The sequence below is a fragment of the Mytilus edulis genome, chromosome 3 (genome assembly GCF_963676685.1).
Source record: "Mytilus edulis chromosome 3, xbMytEdul2.2, whole genome shotgun sequence".
Classification (NCBI taxonomy): Eukaryota; Metazoa; Mollusca; class Bivalvia; order Mytilida; family Mytilidae; genus Mytilus; species Mytilus edulis.
In genome coordinates, this window is record NC_092346.1 from 43,120,043 (window position 1) to 43,135,204 (window position 15,162).

Here is a 15,162-nt window from a genome sequence, read left to right on the forward strand (position 1 = left end):
TATCAAGAATCAATACATTCTGTTGAATAATAGTATTATATTATAGTTTTTTATCATATACTTAGCATTGATATGATAGCTTTTGCATATGTGTAATGAGCGGAAGTACACAAGCCATAATTTCCCACCAGGCCTGATAACCCATATCAGCCCGGGCTGATAACCCATATCAGAGGCGTCTCGTGCAAAAACCCATAACAGTGCTTCTCGTGCAAGTTACTTCCGGTGTTTCTGGTATCGATTGTTTACTTTTCCATTGTGACGTCATATTTTTTTTATGACGACGTCAAAATTTACGGGAACTTTTGTCCCCAGTTTAGTACTTGCTAACAAATGCCATTGACAATTAAGAATCATTTTATAGTACAACAAACATGGAGTAATAATGATCATAAAACTCTTCCAAATTTTCAATGTTTCAAAATGCCTCTATAGGAAATGTTACCATACATATATATGGAGGTAGTGATACTGTTGTTGGACAATTATAGTATATTTGATTCATAATTTAACTTCTTTATAAAGTTTTTGACTGTTTTAGTTATTGTATTCGTTTATTTGCCTTATTTAGTCCTGGTATCTTTGACGAGTTTATTTACATAACACTATTGTCGGAAGTATATGATAAAGCGATTAATACATGGCCTTTTCCATATCAGCCTGGGTATCATCCCTCGTCCCATATCAGTACCTCGACTCCGTCTCGGGCTGATATGGGTGTCTCGGGATGATACCCAGGCTGATATGGAAAAGGCCATGTATTAATCTCTATGTATCAATTTTTATTGATATGTCTGCCTTTTTTGCAGAGTTATCTCCCTTTTCAATGCAAATCTCCATAGGAATTTTAAATTGTGATTTTTTTAGTCTTCCTTAAGTGTGATTTTATGGGACTTTTTTCTGTGTATATTTAGGGTATACTGCTAAAGATTAAAACTTTAAAATCTCCTGTTGCAATTCCTAAAAGGTTAGGGTCAAATTAATGCTAGATTAACTGGACATGTGTATAATACAATGATCATAATAATAATGAATACTTGTAGTATAAGTAGTAGTAGTGGCAGTGAAAGTGAAAGTGGAATTGAAAAGGAATCTTATTTGTCTTCTTCAATGAGAAGATAGGTTAAAATTCCAGACAAATTCAAAGGCTGTGTGATCTATGTTAATCTGATGGAAATGAAGATAAAGTGTGTTTGATTTATTCATAGATTAGATAGGACATATACTTATTTAGTATATATTTTATATAGGACAGCAACTTTTTTTGTATATTCAGATGGTAGGACATAGATATTTTTAAGGGAGAAATATGAATTGCACCGGTCCCAACCCCCCAATAAATAGTGACCGGTCCCTAAGATGATTTCATGATCAAAGTCTTGAACGTATGTATACAAGCACTTGTCCTACCTTCTGGTGATACAGCATTTAATAGATACTTTAGTCAGACCACATTTTTTAATATAGAATACTTGGGTTCTTTTTCTTATTTTTCAATTCATTTTAACGGTGGCACCTAGTTTTGAGAGTTGAAAGTCATCCGTCATCATTTGAGGCAACTCTTCAGGAGAGACAAAATGAAACAAAATAATAAAGGTCACCGTACAATCTACAACAATGAGCAAAGTCCAAAACTAACGTCCTAATTAATGTACAAAACAATGAACGAAAAACAAATATGTAACACAGGCTCATTGAATGGTTTTACACTAGTAATTTTAGGGACCCTTTAAAGCTCGCTGTTCGGTGTGAGCCAAGTCTCCGTGTTGAATACCTTACTTAGACCTATAATGGTTTACTTTTATAAATTGTGACTTGGTGGAGAGTTTTCTCATACCGGATCTTCTTATGTCTCATTCGTACAGAATGTACCGGGGTTAAACATGTTTATGGGATCCCAAAACCTCCACCTAACCAGTGACAGTGGTGTTACAGTACAACATAAGAACGAACTATGAAAATCAGTTGAAAAAAGGCTTAACTCATCAAACAGAATTAAATCTAACAAAATTACAGAGTGGACGGTTACTTGTATATCCTTACAAGAAAAAGACACCAAGTTCAGATCTGAGAGTTCAAACCAATAACAACTATTTAAAATAAATCATGCATCTTAGACTTAATTATCAATCAGTACATATCCAACATTCAATGCATTAAGTGTTAAGGGCATACGATACAGTTTTGATCCTGTATTTACAGTTTGATGAAAATTTCAATATAGGCTAGTTTTTGCCTGCTTCAATCAAATATGTTATAAAAAATATACCTTCATATGCTACTTTTCGAGTTAAATGAGGTTGAAATTTTGTATATTTGCTCAAAATTCGAATTTGTGGCCGTATTTACTCTTTCGAAAGAAAGTCATAACTTTTTTGTTTTAAAAGATAAACACAAATTGTTTTTTGTTAGATAATTTGTATTTTTTGTATTTTATAAGTATCCTAAAAAATTATGCATTTTTCATTCAGAAATAACTCATATTTATCAAATGGTCATGAAAAATCGCATTTTTTTGCTGTATATTACCAAAATTAAAAAAAATCCTCTATTTACAGTTTTATAAAATTTGGTCCACATAATCTCCCTGCAAAATGAAACAAAATGTCGTTTTACAAAATAGGGGTCCATGCACTCGTTTTCAAATTAAATCAGTTTGAATGATAAAAAAATATTCGATAAATGCATCTTTTCCCGATATGTCATAGTTTGACGTCGCGAAAATGACATTTTACGTTAGCAACGTCATTACCTTCTCTGTAACTGTATCGTATGCCCTTAAGGGCATACGATACAGTTTTGATCCTGTATTTACAAGTTCGTGGAGATTTGCATATAGGCTATTTTTTACCTGATTAAATCAAATATGTAATAAAAAAATATACCTTCATGTGCTACTTTTTAGGTAAAATGAGGTCGAAATTTTGTATATTTGCTCAAAATTCAGATTTGTGGCCGTAATTTCTTTTTCGAAAGAAAGACATAACTTTTTTGTTATAAAAGATAAACACAAATTGTTTTTTGTTAAATAATCGGTAATTTCTGTATTTTATGAGTATTCTAAAAAATTATGCATTTTTTGTTCAGAAATAACTCAAATTTATCAAATGTTCATGAATTGAGGAAAATACGTCATTTTTTGCTGCATGTTTATCAAAATTAAAAAAAATCCTCTATTTACAGTTTTATAAAATTTGGGTCACATAATCTCCCTGTAAAATGAAACAAATTGCTGTTTTGAAAAATAGGGGTCCATGAACTCGTTTTCAAATTAAATCAGTTTGAATGATAAAAATCAGTCGAAAAATGCATCTTTTCCCGATATGTCACAGTTTGACGTCGCGAAAATAACATTTTACGTTAGCAACGTCATTACCTCCCCTGTAACTGTATCGTATGCCCTTAAGACGTCATTAACAGTCAGAGAAAAACATTACCTTGTGCAATGCCAAGATACAGTTTTCGACAGATTGGATAGCCATGAAAGTTCAGATGTATGTTATATAATAGTAATATTTAGTTTGTTTTTAATTTACTGATAACAAAATCAATATTAATACCAATAAAAACAATATTCAAAGATCTAATTACAGTGTTGAATTGGTAACCTTTTAGAACAAGTTACTTCAAAGGATCGATAAGTTTTTTTTGTAACGATGGCATTCATCAAAAATGTCATTTTTGGGCATCAATCACAATTATGTTTGTTGTATACCTATTCAAGTATTCAATTATAAATAATTGTTTTGCATTCAAATGTTTGATTTGTGCGTTTCTAATGAAAGGTAGATCCCGCTGGCAACCCAAATTTGGAATAGTAATTTAATACTAAATTAAGCATTCATGTGTCAATAACAAATGTTTGATACAATCAACCATCGTTACTGAATATTGCTCTTCTTTTAAGATAATTTCCGAAGCTGTGATATGATGGCCTGTGAGACAAACATCATACAGTTCAAATAATACAGATTTATTCAATTTATGTCAACCTTCGGCCTTCAACTTTGATCACAAAATATCTCATATAGTCAGCATTAAAAACCATCAAGTTGGCAACAAGACAAAATATGACGCAATTAAAACGCTAACACCAACAACCCTATTTAAGGGGGTACAGAACACCTAAGAAAAGATAACTCTTACTCATAGTCTGATTCATTGCTACGTTTTAAAATTATGTGCAATATGCAAGCTTTTAAAAGATCATGATCAGAATGTTTACATTATTGCTAAGACCAGCTGTACACCCTTTGTTATTCATTTAATCTTTTAATTCATTTAAAGTTATTCATTTTCCATAAATGAATCTTCAATGAGACATAATAGGGAAATTTCAAAGCGAAATAAATTTACCAAAAGAAAACCAGGACGTTAGAATGGGAGGGAAACAGAAAGAGAAAGGACCATAACTGTTTTCATTTTTTACTTGGCAATGCCTAGGTCTTAAATAAAATGAAATAAAGAACAAAAATTCAAAAGTCTAAGGATGCTTCCATTTGATTTTAGGGGGGGGGGTCTAGATTTAAAATTTTGTCCTGCATTTTGTTTTTATAGTTGTAATATCATCATTATTGTCCTGCATTTTTTATTTTTCATTCTTTACGGACCTGCAATTTTCATTAGTTTACTGAAATTGTTTTCGTAAATTGTCATCCTGCTTGTTATGCCAAATTACTGATCCTGCCTTTGTTTGTTCAAAAGCCTTTCTTGCCTTTTTTTCAAATATCATCCAAGCCCCCTTCCTCAGGCTCAAATGATGGTGGATAGAACCTTAATCGGGACTCCAGGATATAGTGTTTTTAAGGTAGGGATTTAGGGATTGACACTTTCGAGATCCGAAAATTCTTTTTTCGAATCTCGGGATGTCGGGATTTAAATTTATTTAAATTCGGGACCTCGGGATTTCGTGTTTTTAAGCCGGGTTTTCGGGATCAGGACCCCTCCTACCCCCTCTCAAATGGTAGCTCCATCCGACAATAAAATTTTAACCAAATAAATAAGAATCCCTGGACAATTACACAATGTTTATGTTCGTAGATCTTCTTATCAAATTGATTAAATCAAAACTGAATTGACTCCACAATACTTTTTTTAAACGAAACATGTAGTTTTTAAAGAAATACGCCATGGCTTTAGAAATACATGTAAGTTAGTAATGTAAAAAAGATTACGAATAATTCATAATTTTATAATTGCTGTCATATTTTTTAAAGTGCAATTGAATATTTAATTGCATGATTTATATTTCATGTAAAAAGTTAGAAGATACCCATAGGGATAATCAACCACCAGTGCATCACTTACATGTCACGGAACAAGGCAAAAATAAGAAAAAAAAACATCCGATTCAGTCCAAAAAACACTACACATATTTTTGCTTTCTTAATTCATCTGAATAAAAAAAAATATATCTTTCTAGTATGTTTTTCCAACCTATCCTGACAGGTGTAGAAGATTAACGGGTGTCTTCTATTCCGTCCGCAATTTTAGGGAAAGTAAAGTCTATATTTAGAATCATAGTTGAAACTGAAACTACACATGTATGATATAAATAGAACATGCCATTTTCGCCTTATCAAATTTAAATTTCGAAGGGATAGCAAAATTTGTTATTGTCTTTTGTTGTGCTTTTGTTATGTTAACTTGTGTATCTTTCCGAATTTATCAAATGCAATTTTGAAATAAATATAAAAAAGGAAGTGTGGTGTCATTGCAAGTGACAAGGGAAAATGTTTCTTCTCAAGTCTCAATTCAAGATTATTACTGAATAGAGTAATCATTCTCTATAATAATAAGGGGCCCCAAAAATAATGTGAAACTTGTAACTGCCGTGCTTTTAACTAAAAACCAGTTGTATCTAATTTTCATAACCTCTGCAGAAATACTAAAAAAATTCTATGTTTAACGAACTTGATTTAACAGTATAAGGATTTTGCACAGTCAGCTCTATTTCATCTCTCATGAGCCGTGGTTCTTTGCACCAATGGTTTTGTCGTTAAGTTTTGAATTGTATATTTTTGAATCTGGCCAAAAGACCAATAAATTGAAAATCTTGGTCATGTAAAGCATCTGCCAACTTTAAAGCTTTTCCCTATGTATCATGTGTATTTTTGGCGTGTCATGCTTTTAATTTCAATAGCTCGTTTCTAAAATCAAAAATCAGTTACATCCTTTTTTTGCCCCTGCAACTGAAAGTCGGGCGGGTATTGTTTTACCCCTGTCCGTCTGTCCTTTCGTCCTTTACATTATTGGTATATAGTTATTTGGCATAACTCCTCCTATCCTTTGATTCCTAGGAAGTTTTCATTTTGCTGTCTGTTAAGTAGTTAAGTACATACACTGCGCTTCAATAGAAACGATTCCCTTTTCAAACAATTTTACGTGACTACATGTCCATTATGTATTCCGTGTGCATTGAATGGGTTGACATGTCATAAATGTGTCTATATTGTTGTATGGTCGATTAAAGCTTGTGTAATATGATTTTTTAAAATAAATATGAATTCATAACTACATAAAAGTCATGGCCCGTACAAGTGTTTCTTACCCAAAACCACAATTATTGTCCTTGATGTCAAAGTTCAAGGTCACATGAAGGTCAAAATTTAAGAAGGCACACCACCTCATGATGATACATCCACATGCCAAAGATGTACGGCCTAGGTCAAAAGGCAAAGAAGTTATGGCCTACATAATTGTGTTTTTCACGGGGAAAAAACCCATAAAGTTGACCTTGAGGTCACCTTTGAAGGTCATACAAAGGTCATCATGATGCAAGACACTTAACCCTGTGATGATACATCCATATGCCAAATAGCTAAGGCCTAGTTAAAAAGACGAACAAAAATATGGCCATTATGTACTTTTTGAATAGATTTTGCTCTTATTTAAGGTGGCTCGGCCCTTTACCAATGCGCATATTTTAACGCATGTTTCTTACGACGAGTGCCTTGGAAACGGTCGCTTTAAGGGGTCTTCTCAAAAATAGCTTTGACGACCTTGGAACGCGGGCGTGTATGAAAGCACCCTTGACGATGTAAACAAGTGACGCTAAACGTTCTTCAAAACAGGAAATACGAACGGTCAGAAATTCACAGTGCTTTCTTCATTTTTCGCATAAAAGTTTAAAAGGAGAAAAATATACATGATTTAAGCATAACATTAAAAAAAAGAATATATAAATACTGACAAAGTAACATGTATGACGTCGACGGTATTTGGTGCCGCTTCGCTCCCAAAACGCATTCTCATCTTACACGGTCGCCTCTTGGGTCCGTTCGTACCATATTTTGAATTCACTTAAATACCAGTTGAATTAAATGATGTCGTGGATATTTATTTTTGAAAATGTTTTGCCAATGACACAATGATTAACTGTAAACAAATGATAGCGATGTAAACAACTTCATGTCATCGTACAGCTTTCAACAACAGGTAAACGTGTGACCCGTATCAGAGACATATATGTGTATATATGTTTCTGCCCGTATAGTATGGTTTAAAACATCGGGGCGGGTTTGTTATCATGATATAATCCGTTTGGCGTTTTATAACAGTTTGTTTCTGTCATAAATATATTTAAAACTTGAAATATCTTTATTTCCAAGTATTTTTAGGAGTTTATTCCCGAGTATGCGATATATTTTTCCACTGCAAAATTTTGATAATTATAGTTATACCAAAACAAATTTGAACATGTCAATTTTCTAACAGACTTAATACTTAACATTTTCATTTAAAGATATGTTTACCTGCACGAAAATCATCTGATAATTTTTCTCGTATCACAATTCCATGATTTCCGGAACACTAGACTTAGTCCTATAATCTAAGACATCGGGACCAATGTTTTCTATTTTTATGATACTTTTCTATTACTTATTTTGTGAATTGTTATTTTGTTGATTTGCAATTTTCTGTTGTATCTATCAATATGTCAACCGAGTTCATATTAAAAAAAAAAGAAATATCAGCATTAAAACTAAAATAATTGAATCAGAGCACTGAATGTTATTAAAATAGACTAATGGATCCAGTAACGATCTATCGGGCGGATCCAGCCATTTTAAAAGGGGGTTCCCAACCCAGGACAAAAGGGGGTGTTCCAACTTTATTTCCCCATTCAAAGGCATTGATCGTCCAAAAAAGGGGGGAACCCGGAACCCTCCCCCTGGATGCATTACTGTCAAAAGTAACCGGGACTGGCCTAGTATTCCGACCTTATATATCGGTCTATGATATAATTCCTAAATACTGCACGCTTTGCGGAGAACCGCAAAATTTTTGGTTTCACCATGTCGGGATTTTGCTAGGACATACACCCGCATCGTGCCGTGCAGTCTCAAACACTACTAAAGACTTTATGTATAAAAAAATCTATACTACTACTAGGTTCAGGAAAAGTTTGGATTGTAATTTAAAAGCTACTCCCTGAAGAACGCTATATTAGCCGGTGATGTTGGCAAACTTTAACTTTAATCTTAATTTTTGAAATGCTTTTTTAAAAGGTAAGCTAATAAGGAAAGTTCTTGATTAAAACAAATGATCACAAATATAGTTGAGTGATGTCAATGCGGCAAAAAATGTGAATGACAATTTTGTTTGTGAACACTGATTTGATCTTACCGTGGCAAAGAAATGCATAACTAATCATCGATCTATGCGTGATGATAAAAGGAGATAATGTTTTTTTAATTTATAATATTGAATTTTAAATATGAACTTTGGTGGATAGTTGTTTCATTGGCAATCATACCACATCTGCTTATTTTCATATCGTATGGTTAACATAGAAATATGACTAATCTGACAGATGACCCCTTGATTATACAGGGTGTTCAAACAGCTGGATGTATACATACGAAGCCTCGTAGGGTAAAAAGGGGGAATTTTGCCTACACATGCACCAAGCGTAATTGTCCATTCGTTTTTTTTTTATGGCAGTCCATATATCTAGCTCCCGTCTTACTTTGCATAACTTTCATAATTGATACTTATCTGCATGTTCTCATCTGTATTATGCTTGAAATACTTGCCAGTGATCATTCAGTATGCACAACTTTAATTTTCATTATGTGCAGTCATATAAAAAAAACGTAATTTCTGGGACTTTTATTTGTTTGACTATGTGGTATATCAGTTTATAATTATAGTAATTGATTAAGTCCGTACGGGGACATAATTGTTATCTTCTGTGTAAATTGGTCTCTGGTGAAGAGTTTCCTCATAAACAATGACACCCCATCTTCCTATTTTTATACCCTACACAAGGAAGTGGCGCAGGGTATAACATTTTTGACCCGTCCGTCCGTCCATCAGCCAGTCTATCAGTCCTGTTTCTTGTCATCACAACTCCTCTCAAACCGCCCAACAAAATTTCAGGAAACCTTTTTAGATAATAAGGACATACTATGCAGATGTGCATATCGACAGGAAATTATGATTCAAACTTTTTCTAGGAGTTATGCCCCTTTGAACTTATTTGCTTCAATATACTACTGCAAGTTTGTCATCGCATCTCCTCTCAAACCGCACAATAGAATTTTATGAAACCTTTTTAGATAAGGACATACTATTTAGATACACATATTTTTTTTCTAGGAGTAAGGCCCCTTTGAACCTATTTGCTTCAATATACTACTGCAACAGTTTGTCACTGCATCTCCTCTCAAACCGCACAACAGAATTTCATAAAACCTTTTTAGATAATAAGGACATACCATGTAGATGTGCATATCGACAGGAAATTACGAATTATTTTTCTAGGAGTTATGCCCCTTTGAACTTATTTGCTGCAGTATACAACTGCAAACAGCTTGTCATCGAAACTCCTCTGAAACCACACAACAGAATTTCAGGAAACTTTGTAGATAATAAGGACATACTATGTAGATGTGCATATCGACAGGAAATTATCGTGATTTAATTTTATTTTCTTAGTTATTTTATTTCTCTAGTGGCAATGTGGGGACTGACTGCCAAAGCGGGGCTGGCTTCAGTTATTTGCAATATAATCCACCAATGAGCAACCACCCTATGTCGGACTCTGTAACAATCATCCCATCAACCAAATATTTTGAAACATATTTAGAATTCAAGAAACAGACAAGTCCACGAAAATGAGGTTAAGTTCAGATAAACCCTGCAAGACAGACATATTTGTTATTCATTTATTATTTTGTACATAAATCACCCATTAGTTTTCTCATTTTAAATGTTTTAAATTGTTCATTTGTCATTTCGAGACCTTTAAAACCAACTATGCAGAATATGTTTTACTCATTATTGAAGTCCATATGGTGACCTACAGGTATAGTTATTTCTGTGTTATTTGGTCTGTTGTGTCTCATTTACAATCATCACATCCTCTCAATTGATATTTTAATTTGTGATAAGACATTTAATAATCATTTCATACACCAAATATACATGAAGATGACCTATTGATTACACAATATTGACTACTACATGTACCTATTAGTATTTATTATTTTTGAGTATATGTCCGACATGCTGACGACGGACAGTCAATGGTATACCATAATATGTCCTGAAAACTGGTGTTAAAAAAAAGGCTCAACTAAATCAAATTTTTGAAACGTGATTGATTTTATTCCTCTAATATCTATGAGATCAAATTTATAAAACATCTATTAATATAATTAATTTCAATGTACTAGTATACATGTAAGAATTGTTGCCATTTATACATCATGTACGTATACATGTACAATCATTAGCTGATCAGCTCTATATTTTCTTTATTTTTATTCTCCTTCACTGTTTTATTTATAAGAGTAGACTCATATATATGATCTGTATTCATCATTGGGACAGGTAGCTATATATATAGGTGAAGTAGGTCCTTTTGATTTGATTTTTTTAAAGGATTTTGACAGCACTAAAGCATATACATGTAGTTCCAATTTATAGTTGATCTTAGCTCCTTAAGTGGATTGTGGCAACATATATTGCATATATACATGTAGAATGTTGTTCTTAAGTTTCAGCACTTTACGCATAGTTTCCGGTTGCAAGACTAGAATATGATACTGGCTTCTCATGAAATTCTGTCAGTACTTTGCCATTAGTTTCCAAGTAAAGTTGAACATTCCAAGCTCACTCCTTCCATTTGCAATGTACATGTACAAATGTACTTGCAGCCTGAAATTAAATATCAGAGTAATTCTGTCAGAAAATCAACAATTATTGACATTCAAAAGCATATAGATGTAGACTAGTTCATAATGGTAATGTGTCCATGGGACACAGATGAACAGCCGCTTGCATATAAAGGATGAAAAGGGTGACACCACCCAAATTTGTACTTGATCTGAGTGTTGTTGTAGTAAGCATTGCATATAAGTTTCAGAACATTTGGATGAAGCAAACTTGTGTTAAAGAAAGGAACAAAATTTCAGCATTTTTTTAATTTGTAAAGGGGCATAACTCTAGAAAAGTAAAAGCGACCCCACCAAAAATTCAAACTTCATGTGTGTTTGTTGGTACAATGTAGTAAGCATATATATATATATATGCATTAATTGTGTATTAGTTTCATAACGTTGGTAGAGGCAAACTGAAGTTGGAGAACAGAAACCAAATTTGGGAGGTACATGCAAGTTTGATAAGACTGACAATGCAAGGGTAACCTTAAAAGAACTAAAATGGTCTAAATTAATATGTGTTTATTTGATAATAGGTTCGTTTTCATTTATTTTTGTTTTCCCTTGAGAAAACATAAAATATTTTTTTATAATTTAATTTGGTTGAATATACATGTATATCGAATTTCTGAACAGAAAATAATGAAAATGAGACACAAAAAAAATATAACCAAAAAATAAACCTGTGATAATACTGCTTCTATTGGTACCAGGATGCTTAAAATCAATCCAAAATAAAAAAAATTTTGAAAAAATGTATACACCCAGGCTATAGTTGTTTTAATGTCTGTGTCATTTTGGTCTTTTGTGGATAGTTGTCTCATTGGCAATCGTACCACATCTTCTTTTTTATATTATATACAATATATATGAACAGCTAAAAATCTCAAGTGACAAATACTTATGGCCGCATTCTGTACATGTTTAACCCTGATACTTCTATTACTAGACCTTAAGACATTTTTGTATACCTAACAGAATTAACGGGGGGGGGGGTTAATGGTAAACAAATTGTGATTGATAAAGATGAATCCTTAATTTGCCTCCTACTGTAGGGTTTATCATTTACAAATTAGGCCAATTATATCATATTCTCAAGAAAATAAAGAAGTCGATCAAACCCAAGACCTTAATAGAGGGGTGGACAGGGGTAAGGAGACAGGGGAATGAGGGATCAGGGAAAAGGGGGTATCTTTGAAATATATTTTGTCTTGGGGCAAGGAGATGGAAGAATTGAAGTAAAAAGGAGGGGGGGTTTAGAGTAAAATGGGAAGGGAAATATAGTTGGGGTCAAGGAGTAGAAACTGTCCCGATGGAAGTTATGGGGTACCCCACATACATATGACCCTAGTCCGAGATTTCTCTGACGTCCAACGGCTGTTTTGCCAGACAAGCTGGGGCTAATCTCGGACTAATATGAACCTAACTTGGCTACGAAATAAGTTATTAAAAATGATGATTAAAAAAGACTAATTCATTGACACTAACCATTGCTAACGGTAGCGTAAAAATGACAGTAGATGTCATCCCTTCCTCTTCGGCCGTTTGCACACGGATATTTTGCAAAACTGGCCAGACATGTTTACAACTTGTCTGTAAAAGGTAAAATAATCACATAAATAAGATACCAGCTATGACGATCTATAATATTAAACATGGAACAGAAATTGAGCCCGTGCAAGGTTTCAGCCGCAGTGATTTTCAACAGTAGCGAGTATTTTGAGACAACCCCCAAGTTTGTATTTTTCGTTATACTGATAACATTTGGCTGCCTAATATATCGAAATCTATGTTTTCTTATGTAATAACTCTACCTTCATCGTTGTATATTCGCCACAATGTCTGTTATGCATGTACATGGTCGTATTCATCAATATAGTATGCTGCTCGGCAATGGCGACCTTGAAATTCCTCTGGTCCGATAATGGCGCCAAATTAGAGGGAAGCAACTCGCGCCAGACAAAATTACCGTATTTCACCAAAATAATCAAAATTTCACTTTTTGATAACAAACAGTAATACGATAACCACATTTATATTCAGCAATCGTTTATTGATATAATTACAAACATTATTTTATTAAAGCCATCAATAAAGAATTCACAATTAAGTAATTAATGGAGTGCAATGAAATCAGACCTTATGGGGTAGAGGGGTTAAACAAAAGCTCGTAACTTTTTTAAAAGCCTGGTGACCCCCATTTTATTTTACCTTAAAATGTTCGAAAAGTTCATAGCTTTGACATATCTGTTTTTTTAAAAAATCTACCGGGGAAATTTTACGAAAAATCGATTAAACCAATATTTTTTGCCTCAAACTAAAATTAGAAAATGCAAAATTTAGACATTAATCTGAAAATAAAAGGATTTTTAAGTCAAAAACTACCAAGGGAAAGGTTTACATTTCAAATTCTAATGTTTTTTCACATAAAAATCATACTGACTTGGTTTTAAAAGTCTTTGAATTTGATGTAACGGTTATTGTTGGAAGGGTGGGCATGTTTGGAAATAGGGTCAAAATCGCACATTTCGCTTCAATTTGAGGAGAAAACGAGCCTGGTGACCCCCTTTTTTCTTTGCATTTTTGGATTCAGCATAAAAAAATCTACAGAATATGTGAAAATAAAAATGAGGGTGGGGCGTAATTCAAACTTAAATACCAAAAAATCTAACGGTTAAATTTAAAAAAAAAATTGCAAGAACAACCGACTAGTATACCACTCCAAATGCTTAGTTTTATGAAAAAATTAAACGACACATTTTTTTTCAAAATAAAAATTCTTCTTCAAATACTAGAAGCACAGCATTCACTTTTCGGGGCTGATTCTGATACCCCCTATTAAAGTTCTAGCAAAATTTTAAATCCGGAATAAAAAACTTACAAGAAAGGGGTATCAGTGAACTAATATTCACCTCAGCTATCATTATTAGCTATGCTATTGTCAATTTAGGATAAAATTTAATTTTTTTTAACAAATTCAACCCTATACCCATATTTCAGAAACTTCCAAATTTGGCCGATACTAGTATGTAAACGATGCCATATTTGAGTTGCCAAATCTTTTAAACCTATGGTTCAAATCTTTTAAAATTTTAACAAGATGTTTAGGTTGGCCTAGTTTATCAATGAAAAAAAATTAAGAAGAATTAAACGACAGGATTTTTTTGGGGTATAGTGTTGGGTACCCCCTTAAAAAAAAGTAATAAACGGAATCACAATGATAGACAGAAGCCAATAACAATCACTGAATTATAGGCTCCAGACAGAAACATATAGAATTTGGAGGGGTTAAGTTTGTTTGTGAGCGTTCATCTCTGCCATATGGTTATATAACTTTTTTACGGATTTATAAATCCGTCATTCTAGAGTTCCGTTCCTGATGAAGTTAAATCAAGAAGAATGCTTTTAGTGTACGAACTTCATTAAGAGTTGTTTTCATTTTGTAATGGTTGAAGCCGTAAAGGGTTAATCACCACACTTATTTTAAAAAAAAAAATCGTCAGTAATATACAATCATAACCAAAATTCTTTGATAATTAGTTTTTCTCAGAATAATTGAAAAATATCTAAATGAATTTTTCGTCAAATTTTCGTGCTGTACATTTTGTATATTTCTATGCAGAGTTTTGTAAAATTGTTTGTCGTCTTTTTTTTTCTTCATTATATTGTAATCTTCTCTTCGTCGTACCTTGTGGTTTTTTTTAAATATAAATTGACAGAGTCAGTCTCACTTTGTTTCATATATGAAGAATACTCAACATATGTACAAGTATTGTGTGTAAGGAATGAATGAATCGTATTTTGTAAAAAAATTAATGCCTACTATTGATTCAAACAAAATATCTGTGAAAGTGATATTGAAGGCCGTATGGTGACCTTAATAGTTATCAAAGGTACCAGGATTATAATTTAGTACGCCAGACGCGCGTTTCGTCTACCTAAGACTTAAATTACATTATCTACGTCATGTTGTCTCTGATGGATATATGTCTCA

General features: G+C 32.9%; 1 long non-coding RNA gene across 1 annotated transcript; it reads right to left on the reverse strand.

The window, feature by feature from the left end:
* Positions 1–10,590: 10,590 nt before the first annotated feature.
* LOC139516570 (uncharacterized) lies at positions 10,591–13,460 on the reverse strand. The gene is made up of 2 exons (XR_011662984.1): positions 12,983–13,460; positions 10,591–11,166 (listed from the first exon to the last, which is right to left on the reverse strand). It is a non-coding gene; the product is annotated as an uncharacterized lncRNA (long non-coding RNA).
* Between the last annotated feature and the right edge of the window lie 1,702 nt (positions 13,461–15,162).